This window comes from Asparagus officinalis, unplaced genomic scaffold (assembly GCF_001876935.1).
Source record: "Asparagus officinalis unplaced genomic scaffold, Aspof.V1 AsparagusV1_Un1762, whole genome shotgun sequence".
Classification (NCBI taxonomy): domain Eukaryota; kingdom Viridiplantae; phylum Streptophyta; class Magnoliopsida; order Asparagales; family Asparagaceae; genus Asparagus; species Asparagus officinalis.
Window position 1 is genome coordinate 1 of NW_017974021.1, and position 8,918 is coordinate 8,918.

The following is an 8,918-nucleotide window of genomic DNA, read 5'->3' on the forward strand; positions in this document are numbered from 1 at the left end:
TCTTTCGAATTTGTTGTAATCGAACAAAGTTATAATGAATTCCACAGCAGCGACTTTTGAACCAAACACGAATGATTCCTTCTGATGATATCATAAATGGGGTATGCGTAAATTGAGCCCCAAAATGTTAATTGCATTATTAACTCCAGCCAGCATAAGACTAGAGAACTAGATGCACATAAATGGGGGTTTCCTTAAAACAAGCTTGCAACATTCAACGTGCGACAAACCTTGATATTGTTCGTTCATATCTACTTTCATCTTTATTTCCTTCGATGAAATGAACTTCATTTACTCAGAAAACATTTCAGCGATAAACATGGCAGCAATTATCCCATGAAAACCCTCTTGCTATTTTATACTTCTGCATCCATCGCAGCCTGTAAAACCAAATCAACAATTAGAATGCTACACAATCTAAATCGTGAAAGCATCATTTACAGTGGCCTTCAATCATACATCAAGCTAGCGATTTGAAATACAATCAGGGAGATGCAAATTTATAAAATCAAATACAATAGAACTGGAAGCAAAACTCACACTTTAAACCTGAGTTTACTCTGAAAATGCTTACACAAGGTCAAGGTTGCGTTGCTAAAATTGGCTTGCTATGCTTAACTATTGAAGTCGCAATGTCCACATATTTACTAGATACATACGAAGTGAACAGTTCAAATACAATGAAGACCGTGATCAGAAGTGAAGACCGTTACCTTGAAATGATGACCGCAACCTGAGTGTACCTTCTTCAGCATAAGCTTTCAGATTGGACTTTGCAAGCTCAACCGATTTTGTGCTTAGAAGTCAGAAGTGAGAATCAGAACCTACACCAGATACAGATCCAAGAACCAAACCATGACTTTGGGCGAGGTAGACACATCTTCAACTCTTTCTTCAAATCTACATAGACCAAAATAATAAAGGCTATAACCATGATCATCAGAACCACTCAGATATTTTGTCTGGTATTAGTAGAAGAACCCACTTACGAGGATAATTAGCTAAGGTAGAAAACAACTGAACATATGAACTCAGTGCAAGAATGAGAACAAGTAAATTAAAAAAAAAAAGATTTCTTATCTATATGAGACATACAAAAGCACTGCACAGAGCATGCAGCTCTTTTGAAACCTATCTCCTCCATAGTTAAGAAAACATTAACAAAATTACATTTTCCCAACACCAATCTAGAGTTGGTAAAAACATACTTTAAGACCCTACCAAAGATCGATCCTGGAGGGGCTTTCAACTAGACAGTTTGGATCTGTTTATAAAGCTTGGTTTCTGTATCAGATATATTAAATGGAAAATTTCATGAATATTTCAAGAAATAGGATATTGGAGGAGATACACAGAGAAAGCAAGATAATATCAAGAGCTATAGGGTCCGAATCTAGAGTAAGCGTCCAGTAGGACTGTACCACATCAAGTATATAAATAAATTAATGCATGAAAAGTACGTGGGCCTTTATTCTAAAAAAATGAATAGAGGGAAAGGGGAATAAAATGGAACCTCAGAAAATGAAAATGACACTCTTAAACATTAGCAATGAGATACAAGTGAAACTATTTTGTAAGCAACGCAAGGTACCTCTTTTGTAAGGAGTGTCTTGCGTCCACTCGGTTTAAGTGGGTGTTTGGTTTGGAAAAGGCATGGGTGGGGGCTTAGTCAGGTGGAGATTTGTAGGGAGTATCTCGCATTCAATCAGTTTAACTGGGGTTTGTTTGGAAAAGACATGGAGTGAGATTTAGTCGGACATCATATAGAGAGTAAGATGGATAGATGATTAGCATGCTTGGTTTCATGACCCAAATAGGATTAATCCTTCTGATTCAATTGGGTTCAAGCAGACTAGACTAGTCCATCTCCTTAATGGGTCTTTTCAAACCCTAACATCTTTCCTCTGAATTGCTCTATTAAATTCTCTAATAATCAGGTTTACAAAGTTCATTCTTACAAGCAAAAAGAAGTTGAGATATTTCCAATTTCATCTAACTAGAGCATGCGCGACTAGCAATAGGTTTCTGATGCTAAAAGCATAAATATAGAAGTATACACTCTTTAAATTGAATCTCATATAAAAAATTTAATTAAAAAAGCATACTCGCATATCCAATAATTTGAATATCTATGCAATCGAATTACATGAATCATAGATTCATATGTGGTAGCGAGAATATTCTATTCCAAGGCATTTTAGAAACAGCACCATTCATTAGAAAAGCCAACAAGCAATCTCAATAAACGGATTAGTTCATGTACTCAAAACCTAAAAGGGTTGCACAAATTACCTCAGAATGAGCTTTTTATTATTATTATTTCGGCAAAAATCGCTAGCCAAGACTTGGAACCACCCACATAGCCTTTCCCCAGTATCCTCGAGAACTAAATGAAAATAACGGGTCTCGTCCCACCTGACCCTTCTCTATATCAAACACCATCACCCCCTTATATTTTGGCTCCCGAACATAATCCACAAAATAAATGCAATTCTCTCTACAACCCTCCAAACCTCGGGCGCGAAAAGCCATAGCTTGAACACCATCCACAAACAATACACTATCCCCTATGCTATTCAGCTCAACCCAAACCAATTTCACTCCACTTGAATCCAACAAAAACACTTCAAATCTCCTTCCCTCATCTTCCGGTTTCCTCCTCACAAGCAGCAACTCCCCCTGCGGAGACTCGACGAGGTAATCGCGAACCCTCGAGCCCCTGACCAAAGGAATTTTCTCGACGTTTTCAAGAGTGCGCACATCGTACACCGAAAGGATTCCGAGATGGCCGAAGTAGACCCTCCCGTTGCAACACGCAAAATCAACATCCGAGCCAATCAGAAGGCTACTTGGATGCCTCCTCATAGCTTCGCCGAGCCTACAGAGCGAGAAAATGCTTAACCGTGAGCGGAAAGAACGCGACGAGATTGGGACCCAGAAACCTTGGCTTTCCCTGAGCACATAGCCCGATGTTCTTCCTCCGAGGCTCGGTCAGCGGCACGGGGGAGGGGGGCGGAGTGAGCGGTCAGGCGGGTGTTGGTCAGGCTAGGGTTCGAACAGTCCTTTGGGGGGTGAGGATCCAGCCCGGTGGGGATGGGTGGATCTTGTTGGTGGCGGGTCCCGGCGGGTCTCGGGGAGGGGGATGCTTGTACGGTTCGCTGTCGGCGAGGCTGAAGAAGAGGCGGACCGGTGGAGGTTCCGATCGCGGCGGGGAGGAGAAGCCATGGAGGTTTTGAGGGGGGAGAGAGGGGGGAGGCTGATTTGGCGGCGGGATCGCCACTGGAAGCAGAACGGAGCTGAAGGCGGAATTGAGGTCGGGGATTCTGGGTGAATGCTGGCGGCGATTGATTTCGAGAGCTCGGCGGTGGGAGGTGGGCAGCCAGTCTCTGTGGTTGGAGGGTCGCCATGAGGGTAACCACGTTCAGTGGTTCGGTTGAAGTGAGAGGGGATGGAAGGATTGAGGATGAGGATGAAGGGCGTGCGTGGCTGGCAACCAGAAGGAAGCTCGTCAGGTGGTGGGCAGAAGCAGGACGGAAATGCCGGGTGATAACAAAATTCCACGTAGTCCCAATTTGTTTTAAGGGGGTGTTTGTTTTGTTTTTTTTTGGGATATAGGGTGGATTTCAAGTTTTGGGATGTAAAAAGTGCTCTTTTTGAGTTTTGAGATTCCATAAACTTTGTTTGTTTTAAAATTAATTTTGGGATATTGAATCCCTAAATTATAAACAAATAATATATTTTTAGGATTTGTGAAATCCTCTCTTTTGTTTCAACCTTTTTTGGGATATAAGGTGGATTACAAGTTTTTTGGGTTTCAGAATTCCATAAACAATGTTTGTTTCAAACCAATTTTGGGATATTGAATCCCCAAATAATAAAAAACTATTATATTTTAGAATTTGTGAAATCCTACAATTGAGAGAGGATGTAGGTTGCATATTGATGTATTAATGCTTATAATATAAGATTAATACATCTATACCTCTATAATTATAGGAGGACCCAAGAATCACTGTTCATGCTTTAGTAAATGCTGCAGTAAATTACTGTAGCATTATATATATATATATAATATATTATATTATAAGCATTATATATATTACATATAATATTATATATGTATATATATTATATATAATATATAATATATATTATATTATATTATATATAAAGTATATATATAATATATAATATTATATATATTATATATATTATATAATATATATACTATATCTATAATATATATATTATGTATTATATATCACTGTTCATGCTGTAGTAAATGCTGCAGTAAATTACTGTAGCATTATATACATATATATATATATATATATTACATATATTATATATAATATTAGGGAAAAATGTGTCCAGGCCCCAAAAGCAGAAAGTTCATGTGGCCTGCCCCCTTGTATTTTGCCCCATGTGATTCAGCCCCAAATACACATTGTATTTGTGTTAAGGCCCCAAAGTACCAGATCCTGAGAAAAACCCAACAAAAGTTACAAATTTACCCTTTGATTTGATTGAGCTTGGTAACTGCGCCCATCCCTTTAACCCCATCCCATCTCTCTCTCTCTCTCTCTCTCTCTCTCTCTCTGTGATTCAGCCCCAAATACACATTGTATTTGTGTTAAGGCCCCAAAGTACCAGATCCTGAAAAAAACCCAACAAAAGTTACAAATTTACCCTTTGATTTGATTGAGCTTGGTAACTGCGCCCATCCCTTTAACCCCATCCCGACTGAGGAGGTCGTGGAAGGCGAAGGCGAGGACGGTGGTCATGGAGTCGGAGGTCGGGGAGTCGTCTTAGAAACAGCTCGTGAACGCGGGTTCAACAACAAACACGGAACATGGTCCGGGGGCCCGCGAGCTGACGGAGCCTGGAGCTTTGGTCTGATGCATCGTTGTTCTCCCCTTTCTAGGTTACGGAATATCTTTACCCAAATCAATGTCTTAATCAAGATAGTGCTCTTGTTTTCTTGTAATTTATGAAGGGAATCGATATTGGATTTTTGTAGTTTTTCTCTTTCATTTAATTGAAATGAGATCTCCTTGGATTCTTGAACAGCAGTTTGGGTTTTTTTTTAATGCCTTTTTCTTGTGTGATTTGGTGATTGACAGAGTTTTGTATAAGAGATTAACAGCAGAAATTCAAAAGCTCACATTGAATCTTCAGACATATCGACATTTAGCTAAAAATTGAAGATAATGTGATTAAAAGTCGACTAAAGAATCTAAGAACCTGTGAATTTGAAAGGGGGGTCAAGGAAAATTAGAACTATAAATGTTAGTTCTAAGGGCTGTTATGTTAGTTCTAAGGGCTGGAATGTTAGTTCTAATGGCTAGAACTAACAAAGAGCCCAATGTTAGTTCTAAGGGCTGGAATGTTAGTTCTAATGGCTAGAACTAACAAAGAGCCCAATGTTAGTTCTAAGGGCTGTTATGTTAGTTCTAAGGGCTGGAATGTTAGTTCTAATGGCTAGAACTAACAAAGAGCCCAAGAGCCCCAAGGCCCAAGGCCCAATCAAAGACCTTTAAATATATATTGTAGTTGCATGGGCTTGAACTCCTAACCTCCTCTCCAAATTCCCAAGCTTTACCACTAGACCAAGTAGCCAAAGTGTTAATGTTAGTTCCACTTAAAGTTAGCTCTTACTTGCCATTAGAACTAACATAAAATAAGTTAGAACTAACATGAAAATAAGTTAGAACTAACATGAAATAAGTTAGAACTAACATGAGTTAGCTATTGATAGAGTTTAAAAAATGGCATAAATAACTAGAGTTAGCTCATGTTTGTTCTATCGAAGCTCATGTATAAATTAGAACTAACTTGTTATAAAATAGAACTAACTTGCTATAAGTTAGAACTAACTTGGGATAAATTAGAACTAATGTGGTTAAAATTAGAACTAACTTGTTATAAGATAGGACTAACTTGATATAAATTAGAGCTAACTTGTTATAAAATAGAACTAACTTTGTATAAATTAGAACTAATTTGTTATAAAATAGAACTAACTTGGTATAATTAGAACTAACTTGGGATAAATTAGAACTAATGTGGTTAAAATTAGAACTAACTTGTTATAAGATAGGACTAACTTGGTATAAATTAGAACTAATTTGTTATAAAATAGAACTAACTTTGTATAAATTAGAACTAATTTGTTATAAAATAGAACTAACTTGGTATAATTAGAACTGACTTGGGATAAATTAGAACTAATATGGTTAAAATTAGAACTAACTTATTATATGAGATAGAACAAACTTTGTATAAATTAGATATAACATGGTATAAAATAGAACTAACGTGGTATAATTTAGAACTAACTTGTTATAAAATAACGCTTAATGTGGTATAAAATAGAACTAACTTGCTATAAGTTACAACTAACTTGGTATAAATTAGAAGCAACGTGGTATACACTAGAACTGACATGAACTGCGACAGAACTAACATGGTGTAGATTAGAACTAACACGCTACAAAATAGAACTAACATGGTGTAATATATATTAGATAATATATAATATATATAATATATTATATATATATTATATTATATATTATATAAATTATATCTATAATATATTATATATATAGAAGGACCCAATAATCACTGTTCATGATGTAGTATTCCAAATCCCTATATATATATATATATATATATATATATATATTAGATAATATATAATATATATAATATATTATATATATATTATATTATATATTATATAAATTATATCTATAATATATTATATATATAGAAGGACCCAATAATCACTGTTCATGATGTAGTATTCCAAATCCCAAAATATTATATAATATTATAATAATATATGTTATTAAAATATTATATAATATTATAATATATAATTTATAGTATTTCAAATCCCAAAATATTGATGAAACAAACAAAATATTATAAATTTTGGTATTCCAAATCCCAAAATATTGATGAAACAAACAAAATTTTAGAGATCCCAAAACATGTAAAAAATTTTATGGATTTCAAATTCTATGGTGAAATCCATATCCATAAATTTTGGGATGCAAAACAAACACCCCCTTAGCCTATTTTCTCTTATCATTTGCACACATTTTCAGAAGACAAAACTTGATTATAGATTTCTTATATATTATTAGCCAAATTTCATTTGAGTTCTTAATGTTTGAAAGTCTTCAATAGAGATCCTGTTTGGATGGAGGATAGAGAGGGGAGGGAAGAGAAATTTAATTTTAACGTTGTTTGGGAGTTCCATTTAGAGGGGGGGAGGGGGGGGAGAGAATTAGGGAAAATTTGAACCAAAATCTTAAACAAAAAATTGGGGTGTAATGAAGGGAAAGAAAATGAAGGGAAAAATTCTCCTTCCTTCCCCTTCCTACCCTTCTCTAAGGCCTAAGTCATCTCTCAAGCACACTGTAAAGTTTTCTCCATCATCAAATTAGGTCTTTTTTGAGGGTTTGCGTTGTGTATTGCTGTTGTGGCAGCTGGGTGAACTGTCTTTTCTCCCTCCTTTTTGCCACATAAACCCCTATAAATTTTATAAATTACAAATAATATCCTCAAAGTTTTGAATATTATAAATAGCCCCCTAAAAATCTCAAAAGCTATATGTAGTCCACTAAAAAATTTATAGCCAACCCCCTACAAGTTTTGAAAATTAAAATAGCAATGAAAGTTATTTGTAATATTTAGAACTTTTGAGGGCTATTCGTAAAATTTTGAGGGTCCTTTTGTAAAAAATTATGGGTCCACTTATAGCTTTTAAAACTTATAGGGACTATGTTTATATTTTCTAAGCAAGAGTCTCCTGCAATTTATCTAAACAGCCTCCTAAAGCTTTTAAAAATTATAAAGAACCCCCTAAAATTTTACCAAAAAACTCCTAAAAATATGCAAACAACCGCAAAACTTTTGAAAACTACAAATGTAACCCTAATTTTTTTTACGAACGGACCCTCAAGAATTTTACAAATAATCCCTTAAAAGTTTTTTAAAATTACAAATAACTTTAGGGCGCTATTTGTAATTTTCAAAACTTTAGGAGGCTAGTTGTATTTTTAACTGATCACTTGTAGCTTTTAAATATTTTAGGGGGATATAGCGTGTTATTGTAATATGTTAAACTTACAGGGGTTACATGATAAAAAGGAGAGAGAAAAGACTATTCTGTAAGCTGCCACGTCAGTAATGGATAATGGAAAATCTCAAAAAGGATCTAATTTGATGATAAGGAAAACATTAATGATCTTGATGACTTTCAAATGCTAAGGATTCAAATAAGATTTGGGGACCTATAGTGAAATTTTGCCTTTTCAAAAAGCTCATTTCTCACATTTATTTATAAAAAGAGCATTTAAACCTATATAACCCCAAATCAAACATATTTGAAAATTCTCTTATAAATATAGATAGTGTTCTACGATGTTTTACCCCAATGCTACCATACTGAATTAATATACTCAAAAATTTTATAGTAAAGAATATTTATAGTATATATAAAGTTTTCTTTTTACAAGTTGTTTAGCTAAAATTACCCCCTCCAACTATTTGAAGTCTATCCATATTGTTCGGATCTACTTCAATTCAATGTGATAGAGCTGAAGGATAAACAAACAATTTTGTATACCTAAAACAACCATAATTTTTTAATAATGAGGCGATCAAGAATGGAACTCAAGATAGTGAGAGTCATATTAGAACCTTCCAACAATTTGGGTCATGAACGGTGCTCTAAAGCAACCATATTATGATAAGGATTTTCCATGACATCATCAGGAAGCTATGTCAGCTAATGACATGGCAAATATATGTATTTTCTATTAATAAATGTGAATTTTATTATTTTTAACAACTAAATTGAAAATTGAATTTTTATTATAAAAGTTTTTTTATTTTAAAGTTGT

General features: G+C 34.8%; 1 long non-coding RNA gene across 4 annotated transcripts; it reads right to left on the bottom strand.

Annotated features, from left to right (window-relative positions):
* Nucleotides 1–85: 85 nt before the first annotated feature.
* On the bottom strand, nucleotides 86–2,024 carry LOC109828483. Of its 4 annotated transcripts, none has more exons than XR_002243704.1 (3): nucleotides 1,222–2,024; nucleotides 714–900; nucleotides 86–380 (listed from the first exon to the last, which is right to left on the bottom strand). It is a non-coding gene; the product is annotated as an uncharacterized LOC109828483 (long non-coding RNA). The 4 variants fall into 4 exon arrangements; XR_002243703.1 differs by having other exon boundaries at nucleotides 1,209–2,023; XR_002243705.1 differs by lacking the exon at nucleotides 1,222–2,024 and adding an exon at nucleotides 1,096–1,177.
* Nucleotides 2,025–8,918: the final 6,894 nt, after the last annotated feature.